General features: G+C 35.3%; 1 protein-coding gene and 1 long non-coding RNA gene across 2 annotated transcripts in view; one reads left to right on the top strand and one right to left on the bottom strand.

Moving 5' to 3' along the window:
• gli2b (GLI family zinc finger 2b) overlaps positions 1–13,698 on the top strand; it is a 100,181-nt gene that overhangs the window by 29,586 nt on the left and 56,897 nt on the right. The window lies entirely within an intron of this gene.
• On the bottom strand, positions 5,961–8,893 carry LOC137020915 (uncharacterized). The gene is made up of 4 exons (XR_010895263.1): positions 8,757–8,893; positions 8,552–8,628; positions 7,810–7,879; positions 5,961–6,306 (listed from the first exon to the last, which is right to left on the bottom strand). It is a non-coding gene; the product is annotated as an uncharacterized lncRNA (long non-coding RNA).

Raw genomic sequence — 13,698 nt, 5'->3', positions numbered from 1 at the left:
ACGTGAATACGGCGCACCACAGTGTTACCATATTTTTGGAAGTGTACATTAGTGTCCGTTAGAGTTAATCCGGAATGAAGTTGTGTTTTTCCTCGTCTCATGAGCAGCACCATATGCACGTAATGAGAGCGCCGCCGCTGTAACAAAGACGTCAATTATTTCCATTTTTTGCCCACATGGAAGCAGTTTTGTTCACGGCAGTAATGGCTCCGCAGGTTACATACATTTTGTAAACATTTAGCTTGATGGCTTTGTGCGATTCGCGTCTCTTTAATCTAAGATTTCATTTGGGGCCCAGAAAGAGAGAAAGATTAGATATACTCACTCCAAGCCGCTCACCCGCACATTTCTGGGTCTATTTATAGAGGGCCGTGCTGATTGCCGGATAAAAATCAACTTCAGATACACATGGGCTTCTCTTTTTTACCCTCTTTTTCTTTAGCGAGAAAGAAAGAGGTTGTTTCAGTCATTAAAAGAGACTCGGTCGAGCCCAGAAATCACAAGAAAGGAAAAAGTCAAGCCTTATATCAAACACTGCTCTTAAACCACGAGGGTTTTATGCATTATATATCAGGCGTTTCTGAAGAGAGAGCATGCCACATTTTTATACACTGAAATAATTAAAACGGCGGAGAGATTGAAGAGTTTTCACACACTTTCCGTCTAACACATGTTGTTTAGGCATGGCGTGATGTTATTATGACCTCACAGGGTTTGGCTGCATTATAATAATGCGATACAGCCAAGAATAAAGAAAGATGTGAGTGAAAACCAGCTGTGCTCAACGAAACACTGCAATTAAGTGTATCTGATATTATTTGCTGCGTTGGAACGGTTGATTCGGGCTTCAAAGGCTTCGGCCGGAGTGATTGTGAGCTTTTGGGAGACGTCTGGAGACACCCAGACAAGAGTTGCCCAAAAACAACACGCCCCATTCCTGCCCATTTACAAGTGTTGGAGAGATATATGAACGCTTGAGGGGATTTCGACTCCTCCAACAGCGTGTTCGCAGCATGGATCTGTTTATCCCTTGTTTTCCCAACTGTAAATGCGCTGCTCTCCTCGGAGACGCCAAGACCTCTGGGATTTGACGGGGTTTACGGAGCACAGACTTCCATCCCTGAAGGCAGAAACCTGGAGCAGGTCTCCAATCCTTCATCCTCCTGTATTCCCAACAGAAGCTGCTCTGTGGGAATTTGGCTGTGACACTGTTTATTTCTAACCCAAACGCTGTTTTTGTCTTTCTAAAGAACAAAATCCAGGTGTTTTTCTTGTTTTAGATATTGAAATATTTTGCACTGACCTTCCATTTACACTAGCGTTCAAGAGTTTGGGTTCGGTAAGAAGAAAAAAGTCTCTTCTGATCATCAAAGCTACATGTATTTGATGAAAAATACAGTAAAAATTGTGAAATATTTTTACAATGTAAAATAACAGTTTTCTATGTGAATATATAGTAAAGTGTAATTTATATCCTGTGATCAGCGCTGAATTTTCAGCAGTCTTCAGTGTCACATGACTTAACTTGGCTTAACATGGTAAAAAAATGTGTTGATTAGACCATGTAGAAGGCCTTCAGAAATTAAACATAAAGAAATAAATGTAAAAATAAAGAAATAAATGACTTGATAAAAAAAATTAAATTAATTTTTAATAAAATTTAATCCAGAATTTTATTTAATTTACTGCATTTTTCCTTCATTTATTATTTTCTTTATTATTCTTTATACATTTTTTTTATTAATTTAAATTTTTATTTTTATTTATCTTATTTTAAATTTTGTTTTATATTTATTTTTATGTATTTATGCATGTATTTATTTCTAAATTTATTGATGCATTTATTTTTCAATGTGCAATATGTAAATGAGCGGTCCTTGAACTAAAACTAAAACCATTTTAAAAAATTGTAACTTGAAATATAATAAAAATTAACTAAAATACAATATAAAACCTTTTTTCTTTCAGCTAGTTGCTAAAGCTTAAAACTTGATTTACTAAAACAAAAAATATTAAAACTATATAGACATGTTTTTTAAAAAAATCACTAATAAATGTGAAAAGTACTAAATCTTTACAATTAAAATATTCAAAATGTACAAAAATCTATGAAAAATTATACTAGTATCTCAGTGATGCTAAAATAACACTGGAATAGACTTTCATTTTCATCTGCTTTGACATCTCTGTAGTAAATACGGTGGAAACCATGGTACATTTTTGCAAGGACTCCTGTGAGGAAAGGAAAGGGCCTTAACATGCACCAGATTTGTTGGATTTCTTGCGTTTCTTGTGTTTCATGACTGCTGAAGTGAGTCATGTACTTCCTGTAGGAGAGTTTGTTCTCCGCCAAACTTCTGTCCGGCACCAGAGCCAGAGATCCATAATAAACATCTGTGGAGGAGCAGCGTGCGTGTGTGTGTCTGTGTGTGTGTGTGTGTGTGTGTCTGTGTGTGTGTGAGTGTGTGTGCATGCATGTGTGTGTGTGCACGTGTTTTTAGGTACATTTTTACATTATAAACTAGATATTCACAGATAATTTTTTATAATTTAGAACGCTTTGATATATTTTTATTATATTACATTACATTATAGGTTTTTTTTTATAAATGACAGAAACATTTACATAAATTTTAAATGTTTTATAAAGTTTAAAATTTTATAATTCAATGTAAATGTTTTTATAATTGTAATTTTTTAATATATTGTATTATATTATTTTATTATTATTTATTATGACAGAAACATTTACATATATTTTATAAAGTTATAAATTTGATCATTTAAAAATGTGATCATTTAAATGTTTTATATATTCTTTTATATTATATTAGTTTATTATGACAGAAACATTTGCATATATCTTACGTTTTATAAAGTTTTAAATATTAATTTGTCAAATTTGTGTCATTTAAATGTTTGATATATTATATTTATAATATTATAATTTGTTTATATGACAGAAACATTTACATGTATTTTAAATGTTTCATAAAGTTTTAAATTTTATAATTTAATGTAAAAAAATAATTTTAATTTTTTTTATATATTATATTATATTATATTAGTGTATTATGACAGAAACATTTGCATATATTTTGTTTTATAAAGTTTTAAATGTTAATTTATGCAAAATTTGTATAACTTTAAATTTTTATATATTATATTTATTATATTATAATTTGTTTATGACAGAAACATTTTCATATATTTTAAATGTTTTATAAAGTTTTACATTTTATAATGTAAACATTTTATAATTGACATTTTTATATATTTTTATATTAGACTGTATTATTATATTTTGTTTATATATCTCTCAAACGATGCTCAGATTTGTCTGCAGTCTCAATATAATCTCAAACATTTCTCACCAAATGATCTGAACTGTTCTCCACATTCATTTTATCGCTCTATATCTTTAGTATATGAAGACGACTGACTCGTTTGTGTCTTATTTCTCCTCAGGGTTTTAGGAGAAACATCTGAGAAAAGTGTGGTGCTTCAGTAAGATCTTTAAATCTCGTGAGCGTCGTCTGAGCTCTGCTCGCGGCTCTATCATATCTGTTATGTCTCCATAAACCCCCTGCAGGTTTTTGGCGTGTTGCTCTGATTTACCTGCCCGCTGCAGTCGGGTTATTAGCCTGTCATCTTCGGCTCGGTCGCGTCTGATTGATGTCTCACGTCTCGCTCGCCTGGTGTTAGTTCGGGTTAACGTTCCCGCCCGCGGCCCCGTGCGAACGCTCTTCTGTGTGGCCTCGGGCGGCTTTAGAAGCGTTGCCAGGATTCAGCACTATATAATCTGTCCTTAAGGAAACGCAAACGGAGCCGAACAATCCAAGAGTATAAAGCTCTGAGCTGAAGGCAGCATTCCTCCTGCGTGACGTGGGCGGGTGGACGGGTTTTGCGGTTGCTGCATGTCGGGACGGTGTCTTTCTGAGAGTCTGACGCCTGTATTAATGAGTGAAGATAATTAACACAATGACATCTTCAGATATTACATAAAGAAACAGACGTCTGCTGAACATGGCTCCACAAGCAGCAGACACGAGAGGATCGTACGAAACGCCTTTGTTCATTTTGAGTAAGTTGCACAAATCAAAGGTGAAAAAAATAATTATGGATCAGAAATGTTCATGAAATCATGATTGTATGAACATTTTTTAATAATGTGCACAGATGAATCGTGCTGAGGAATATTTTTTGTAAAGATTATATTGTTACGTGTAGCTATAGTAGCGAGCACGATGCAGACGAAGACGATTAACAATACTTTAATGGGACACAGGAGATTCCAAACAGGGAGATGACAGCATTCACACGTGTAAACAACAACAAGAATGGACAAGGAGTGAAGGAGAACACAGGGTATATATACAGGTGACTAACAAAGGGAGCTAAACAAGGTGACGGGATAATTAACAAGACACAGGTGGATCAAATGAACTAATCAACAGAACGGGGAGACTAGCAGTGTGTCTCAATCAGCTCCCTAGTTCAGTAGTCAGGGCACTGATCAGGGACTCAGCCACATTCACTTTCATGATATACTGATTCACGACCTAGGGAACTAGGGAGCGGATTGAGACGCAGGTTTAGTCACAGGGGGAAGACTGGAACATGACATGTAACATATATATTGCACTCTAAAAAATTCAGGATTAAAAACAACCCAAGTTGGGTTGAAAATGGACAAAACCAGAGATTGGATTGTTTTAACCCAGCGAATGGGTTGTTTTAACCCAGAGATTGGATTGTTTTAACCCAGAGATTGGGTTGTTTTAACCCAGAGAATGGGTTGTTTTAACCCAGCGATTGGGTTGTTTTAACCCAGTGATTGGGTTGTTTTAACCCAGAGATTGGATTGTTTTAACCCAGCGAATGGGTTGTTTTAACCCAGCGATTGGGTTGTTTTAACCCAGAGATTGGGTTGTTTTAACCCAGAGATTGGGTTGTTTTAACCCAGAGAATGGGTTGTTTTAACCCACACTGTTAAAAATTGTCCTGTTAAAAAACAGTAAGTAACTGGCAGCACGGTTGCCAGCAAGTTACTGTTAAATTAACAGTGTCTTGCTGTTGTTGAAATTTACAGTTTGTTACTGTTTTTGTAAATACAGCATAAAGCTGTTATTTTCTACATTAACAGTAAATTACTGTCAAAAGTATTAACAGTTAATTAATGTTTATTTGCACTTTTTAACTGTAAGCTACAAATGTTATTATATTGAGAAATGGACTGCTAAGAAAAAAAGGTGTAACTATTTTTCTAGATATTTCTTTGATTTTATTAATTACCCCTTAGAAGTCTTGCTTTAAAACCATAATACAATGTACAAATATATCCTTTGAAACATTAAAAATTTAACACAATGCAGAGTAACTTCAAAATGTGCTTTATTAAAACTTGAAAAATAAAGCCACTTTAAATCACAAAATATTCTCAAAATTACTTACCCCCATGCCGTTCCACACCCGTAAGACCTTCATTCATCTTCAGAACACAAATTAAGATATTTTAGTTGAAATCCAATGACTTAAAGAGGTCTACGGTTATCATTGAAATCCGATGGCTCCGTGAGGCCTTCATAGGGAGCAATGACATTTCCTCTCTCAAGATCCATTAATGTACTAAAAACATATTTAAATCAGTTCATGTGAGTACAGTGGTTCAATATTAATATTATAAAGCGATGAGAAATTTTTGGTGCGGCAAAAAAACAAAATAACGACTTATTTAGTGATGGTCAATTTCAAAACAATGCTTCAGGAAGCATCAGATCATTGTGAATCTGTGTGTCGAATCTGCAGTTCGGAGTGCCAAAGTCATGTGATTTCAGCCATTTGTCGGGTTTGAACTGCGATCTGATTCATGATTCGATAGACTGATTCATAATGCTCCGATGCTTCATGAAGCAGTGTTTTGAAATCGGTCATCACTAAATAAGTCATTATTTTGTTTTTTTGCCGCACCAAAATATTCTTGTCGGTTTATAATATTAATATTAAACTGATTTCGATGTGTTTTTAGTACATTATGGATCTAGACAGAGGAAGTGTTATTACTCCCTACGTAGGCCTCAAGGAGCCATTGGATTTGAACTAAAATACCCTAATTTGTGTTCTGAAGATTAATGAAGGTCTTACGGGTGTGAAACGACATGAGTGTAAGTAATAAATGACAAAATTTTCATTTTTGGGTGAACTAACGCTTTAAGTCCATTAGCTTCTTAAGTAGACTGGCAACCCGAGTGTGATAAGTCTTGTCCACCCTTGGTGCCTTTTTCAGGATTTATTCCAATGAAGTGTCTGAAAAACAAATGCATACATTCAGAATTAGTGTGGGTAAAAGTTTACATAACGAGAATGTGAATAGAAATTAAGGTAACACTTTACAATACGGGTAATATGCATTAATTCATGCTTAACTAATGCACAAATAATCAAGTTAATGTATGACTTATGAAGAACTAAACCATTAATTAATGATTACTGCATCAGCAACTAATAAAGTTTCTATATGATTAATAGATTAAGTAATCATTATATTGTTATTAGTTAAATGTGTCATAATATATTAATTCCCTAATAGCATATTATATTAACTAATAATGTAAATGAACGTGTTAATTACCACAATCGGTCAAAGCCATGCATTTCAACTTCCAGTTGTCTGCTTTAAATAATCTTTAGCTAATGATTTACAAAGGTATCATGTTATGACTTTACTTGTTGAGGCACATGACTATTAACTAATTCAAAATTAATTCAAAACCCATAACCACAATGACATATTACTTAAACGGTAAGTTCACCCAAAAATGAAAATTCTGTCATTAATTACTCACCCTAATGTCGTTTCACACCCGTAAGACCTTCATCTTCAGAACACAAATTAAGATATTTTAGTTGAAATCCGATGGCTCCGTGAGGCCTTCATAAGGAAGAAATGACATTTCCTCTCTCAAGATCCATTAATGTACTAAAAACATATTTAAATCAGTTCATGTGAGTACAGTGGTTCAATATTAATATTATAAAGTGACAAGAATATTTTTTGTGCGCCAAAAAAACAAAATAACGACTTATATAGTGATGACCGATTTCAAAACACTGCTTCAGGAAGCATCGGAGCATAAATGAATCAGTGTGCGGAATCATGGCTTGGATCGTGTGTCAAACCGCCAAACTGCTGAAATCACGTGACTTTGGTTCTCTGAACTGCAGATTCGACACTTTGATTCATTTATGATTTTGAAATCAGCCATCACTGAATAAGTCGTTATTTTGTTTTTTTGGCGCACCAAAAATATTCTCGTCACTTTATAATATTAAAATTGAACCACTGTACTCACATGAACTGATTTAGATGTGTTTTTAGTACATTAATGGATCTTGAGAGAGGAAATGTCATTGCTGGCTATGAAGGCCTCATGGAGCCATCGGATTTCAACTAAAATATCTTAATTTGTGTTCCGAAGATGAACGAAGGTCTTACAGGTGTCAAATGGCATGAGGGTAAGTAATAACTGACAGAATTTTCATTTTTGGGTGAACTAACCCTTTAACAATTAGTCATGTGCCTCAAGTAAAGTCATAACATAACAAATATTAATAAAAGTCTTGAGGGCTTGGAATGACATGAGTGTGGGTAAAAGATGGCAGCATATTTATTTTGTTTGAACTGTCCCTTTCAGTGTTGTACAAAAGCATTTACCATGTTTGCTGAAATACAAAAGAAAAAAAAAAAAAAAAAAAAAAAAAAACACCCTTAGAGGCTTATGTAATAAAATAGACTAGATCTATACATACCAAGGAGTATCAGTCGAGGAGTTGCAGGTTGTTCAAGTGTCCTTTCTACATCAGCTGCAGTGGAAGAGGCCTAAGACACAGTTACAATGATGAGGACAGACTCAATACACTAACAATAATGCCTGTAATGTATGCATTTAATTTTTAAATTAGGAAAGAGCATGTCTATTTCAGTTGTTAGGACAATAATACCATGATAGAACATAAACAACAACAGCGAGTCAAATTGGACAGTCTTTGGGCACGAAAATCTCAACAACAACAAAGTCTCCACTGAAATAAAATGTCATTTAGCCTACTGTACTGGGCCAAGTAACATTACAATACAAACCATCAACATAATAACTTACTGAGTAGTAACGCGCAACTTATTCTATCAAGCTAACCTTGGTCGAAGTAATCCAAAATACACCCAACGCTAAAGAAGCAAAACAGCAACAAAAGAAAAACTCCCCTCATAATACAGTTATGTACAAATTAGAACAAGCTTACCCAAATTTGCAAGCACAACGTTATCGAAATCAACGTTTTGTCTAATATAAACTAAATGTAGGCTATATTATCCAATAAATGAAAAGATCTTAAGCTAAAATTAGCAAACGAGATGACGACAATTTCAGCGCGTTAGAAATAACTTACATCGATATTACTTTGTTGCTATGATGTTAAAGGCTTACTTTGCAGAAGAGTTTATAGTATATCATATTTGAAAAACTTGTATAGGTATACATAGTGAACTCACCTCGTACTCGGGAAATATATGAATCCGAAATTCAGCTCCACTCTGTGACGCAGTTTGCACGGTTGGCAGGTTTGGCACTGAAATGGACGTATAAAACAGTTACAAGCTCAGCATCCACAATTATTACAGTTATTTGCACAGTTATTTGCAATTGCAAACGTGTAGCCTATCTTGTGTAAAAGGAACAAGGCAAAGGTGCACTCACCGGTTAAATCACAGTGTAAAGACGGATAAAAATCCAGATGTGTTCGCTGCAGTTTTCAGTTCCAAAAATACTGTTAAGTACTGTTTTCTTTCCTTTGTGGAATAAATACGGTAAAATGCTGTTAAAATTTGTGTACGTCATTTCACCAACCGTAAAAAAACAGTAATGCGCTGCTTTTTAATATAACAGGATTATACTGTTAAAATTTTGCCGTAAATTAACAGCAATTTTTAACAGTGCAGAGATTGGGTGTTTTAACCCAGAGAATGGGTTGTTTTAACCCAGCGATTGGGTTGTTTTAACCCAGAGAGTGGGTTGTTTTAACCCAGCGATTGGGTTGTTTTAACACAAATATGTTTTTTTTTTAACCCAGCGAATGGGTTGTTTTAACCTGGCGGTTGGGTTAAATGTTTGCCCAACCTGCTGGGAAGTTTTATATAAGCTTTTATATACTTCAGAACTATATTTTAGAAGAGTTAGAGTTAGGGTTATAAAATTTGTGATTTTTATCTGTGGAACACAACAAATAATATTTTGGGGGGGGAGTTTTTTTGTACATACAATGAAAGTCTATGGGGTCCAAATTAGTTTGAACTCTTGAAAATATCTTCTTTTGTGATCTGCTGAAGAAAGTAAGTCATACATGTTTGGAACATGAACTATCCCTTTAAAACAGCAAAAATTCGTTTCAATTTCATGTTTACTTTAGTTCCAACTTTAGTTTGCAAAATGAAGCACATATTAGCTCAGAAACGTTGAAATGGATTTAGGTATTGCCTGTGAAATACTGCGACATTAAGGGTGGCATGAGCGCCGCATCGACCGCACGTAACCCACAAGTCAGCCAGCTGTGGAGGAAAAATAAACCAGACGCTCTGGGTAAACTGACGAAGTACTCGTTATTTGTTTTGAACGTTCCAATTAGCCTGGTTACGCTGACGACTCTGACAGACCCGTTTAATTTCTGTCCTACTGGATTAGATTTGTGTATAGCTGAAGTTTTAGTGTCGAAACTGTGCCCATGAAATCTGTACTTCTTGATCCTTCAGAAATGAAGCAGAACGAGTCTGTGCTGGGAAAATGAAGTGATATAGAAAAGACCAGTGCAGGAAAGGTTTTAGTCAAAAGGACCCATAATGCATCTCGATTTCAAGTCTCTGGGGATTTTATCATTCCTCTGATTTTGTAGACCAACTTGATGCCCTTCACGTTCCTCTCTGTGAACGCAAGGCTGTAATTTATCTCCATACGTTCATGCAGAAGTGGGTAAAATTAGTTATTATGTGGATATTTGATATTTTGTTAAATTAGGACCCACCTTCGGCCAGAACAGCAAGGACGATCGGTATTTCCAAGACCAGATGAATCCTTAGGACTTTTCCTAAAGGATTTTCCATCTTGTGATGGAATGATATTACTAACCACACTCCGAAAACATCATTCTCTGTCTTGTTTTCCAGTACAAATATCTAAACATTCTTAAATCAAGATACATTTACTGGAGAATGACTGAATGATATTAAGCTTGTTTACTGAAAAATGTACCAAAATTAAGTGTGTTTTTGTTTAGAGAAATATCTTCCATTGGGGTCAGAAAAATGAACTTGTTTGTCATTTTGCATGTCAAGTAAATGTATTTTGATTTAAGAATGTAGATATTTGTGCTGGAAAATGACAAAAATGAGTAAGAAAATAATTTTTGAAGTGCGTCTGACATGCACCAATAAAATCTTGTTTTGTATCATTTTTAAATCTGTTCCTCTGAGGTTCATTATCTAATAATCATATAGTTTGTCATGTGATCTCTGACTAACGCCTAACCCGTTAATGAGAGATTTGAGATGCTGTGGTAAATTACGAGCTCTTTTAATACAGCGACCCGCACACTCATCTTTACTGACCCGAACCGGCCGTACAGAAACTATTAAACAGAGGCAGCTGCTGCTTTATAGTTTTTGATTCAACATGAAACTTATTGTGGCTTTTTTCCTCTTGTAAACACTGACACAGTAATGAGTGCCTATTAGTTAACCCAACACTTTGGTTAATGTTAACTTGGAGTTTAGAGAACTCAGTGTGAAAGAAACTTTGAGAGGGTTTGTGGACCAGGGGCCAATTCACAGAACTTAAGAATACTGTGTTCTATTAACTCAATAAAAAAAATAATAAAAACACTTAATGCCATAAAGGCTCTGTATAATGAGAAATATCTGAAATGATTGCATAATACTTTCATGTTTGACAAGTCATTTCCTTTTTTTTTTCTTGTGATAACATATGTTTATGAGATGTTTAATTCATAAAATACAATCAGCCCTATGGTGCTGTTCGGTCATTTTTGACCAAAATATTTTACTTTTTTTTTTTAAGAATTAATCGAAAGGGTGCGAAACTTCATAAAGGTTTTAAGGACTTGCTATGCGACCTCAAAAAAAAAAAAAAGAAAGTTTAAATGGTCCTGAAAAAAATGGTCAAACTTGTACTTTGGTAAACGAATGGAAAGTGAATTTCATCTAGTGGGAGCGTTCGGTACTGCGCCCAAACAAAATCTTACTGAAAGCTAATTTTTTGAGATATCAACCTCAAATTTGAAACACAACTTGTTTAGATTTATGGCTTTGATTTTGTCACAGTTTTAAAAGAAAACTTGTTTTGTAAAATATTTATTTCATAATAATAAACTTAAACTTGCACAACTTTTTTTTTTTTTTTGTTTCACTGTTTTAACTTTTTCCACTCCAGCAATAATCTGCCAAGTGTCTTTGAAAAGTCTCTTTAAGTTGCTCCAAACATTCAAGATTTACAACAGTCTATGCTCAAAAAGTGATTAACAGGTAATAAATGGATCATAACTATTCATAAATATAATTTAGTACCTAAAAATGCATTTCATTGAAAAAGATTTAAAAAATAGCAGCACCAGAGGGTTAAAATACACTCTAAAAAGTGCTGGGTTACAAACAACCCAGTTTGGGTTGAAAATGGACAAACCCAGCGATTGGGTTAAATGTATGGGTTGGGTTGTTTGAAAATGACTATATGTCTGGCTTAAAATGAACACAAAATAGGTTGACACATAATTAACAATAATAGGCAACAATAATAATCAAAGGCTGAACATTTATTAATAAGCAACTTAATAACTGATTTATTGTTTAATTGTTATTCATTAAACTTATTAAGAAATGTTAATTTATTAAACATATTAACAAATGTTAATTTCCAACATATTTTAGCTTCATTTTAAGCAAGAAATACAGTAATTTTAAAAAAAAAATATTTGAGTTAACTAAAACTACCCAGCAGGTTGGGCAAACATTTAACCCAATCGCTTGGTTAAAAACAACCCATTCACTGGGTTAAAACAACCCAACCGCTGGGTTAAAAACAATCCATTCACTGGGTTAAAACAACCCAACCGCTGGGTTAAAAACAACCCATTCACTGGGTTAAAACAACCCAACCGCTGGGTTAAAAACAATCCATTCACTGGGTTAGAACAACTCAACCACTGGGTTAAAACATCCCATTGACTGGGTTAAAACAACCCATTCGCTGGGTTAAAGCAACCCAACCGCTGGATTAAAACATCCCATTCACTGGGTTTAAAGAACCCAATCACTGGGTTAAAACAACCCAACCACTGGGTTAAAAACAATCCATTCACTGGGTTAGAACAACCCAACCACTGGGTTAAAACAACCCATTCGCTGGGTTAAAGCAACCCAACCGCTGGATTAAAACAACCTATTCACTGGGTTAAAACAACCCATTCGCTGGGTTAAAACATCCCATTCACTGGATTTAAAGAACCCAATCGCTGGGTTAAAACAACCTATTCACTGGGTTAAAACAACCCATTCGCTGGGTTAAAACAACCCATTCACTGGGTTAAAACAACCCAACCGCTGGGTTAAAACAACCTATTCGCTGGGTTTAAAGAACCCAAACGCTGGGTTTGTTCATTATCAACCCAACTTGAGTTGTTTTTAACCCAGCTTTTATTAGTTTTTTATAATACATATTATATTACACTATTTGAGAAAATCACAAGAGTTTTTCAAGAATTGCACTGACAAACTTCTTAAAACTACTTTTAAAACTTTTTAAAACTGCTTAAAACTACGACTGAATCCAGCCCCAGAAACTAGAGCAAGCGTGATGGAAGGAAGCTGAGATTGATACGAACAGGCTCTGGGTCAGTGTGGTGTTGATCCGTTATGCAAATCATCACTGTTACAGATCTGCGTTCAAAGCGGAGGAGCTGAAATCATCCAGCGCTCCGCTGGGCCTCATAAAGACTCAGCGAGTTCCTCTCGGACGTCAGCGGCTCTGACAAACGCTGGCGCGGGGGGGGAGCTCAGATTGCTTTCAGTAAATCTTTACCCTCTTGGCTGACAAAAGATCTGCTCTTGAATGAAGCTCTTTGTGCTCAGACGTGAGGTTCCTCAAACCCGGCCGCTTCGAGTGGCTGCTCCGCTCTCCAGTGAAGTGCCAGGATGTCCCGTGGCACGAGCCCATCGAGGAGCTCAATGGGGTGATGTCACTCAGTGCTCCGTGATTGATGGAGTGAATAATAAATGATTCTTGAATCAGTAATAATTCTCATATAGAATAATGCCCAGGTTTTCATCTGTACATTGTTATATATACACCAAACAGTCTCCCTAGAAATTTTCCAAAATCGGTTCACTCATTTGTAGTAAATGAGATGTCAAACATGAGACCGTCCGTCTTACCCAGTGTAATTACAGTGTTGGTAATGAGTGCGGTCACGTCACCCCTGACAGTCTCCTGCTCTGTTATTAGTGTGGATCCATTACAAACTCTCCGCCTGCAACCAGAGGTAAATCCAATGAGGTCCCGTCCCGCGCCGCTCCTGTCGGGATGAGACGTGGGGGGTCACCTCATGGATCCTGTTGTTGTGCTCTCATAATGTCAT

Source organism: Chanodichthys erythropterus, chromosome 6 (genome assembly GCF_024489055.1).
Source record: "Chanodichthys erythropterus isolate Z2021 chromosome 6, ASM2448905v1, whole genome shotgun sequence".
In the NCBI taxonomy this organism is placed as follows: Eukaryota; Metazoa; Chordata; class Actinopteri; order Cypriniformes; family Xenocyprididae; genus Chanodichthys; species Chanodichthys erythropterus.
Note: the sequence above shows the minus strand (reverse complement) of the source record. Positions and strands in the feature narration are given on the sequence as shown.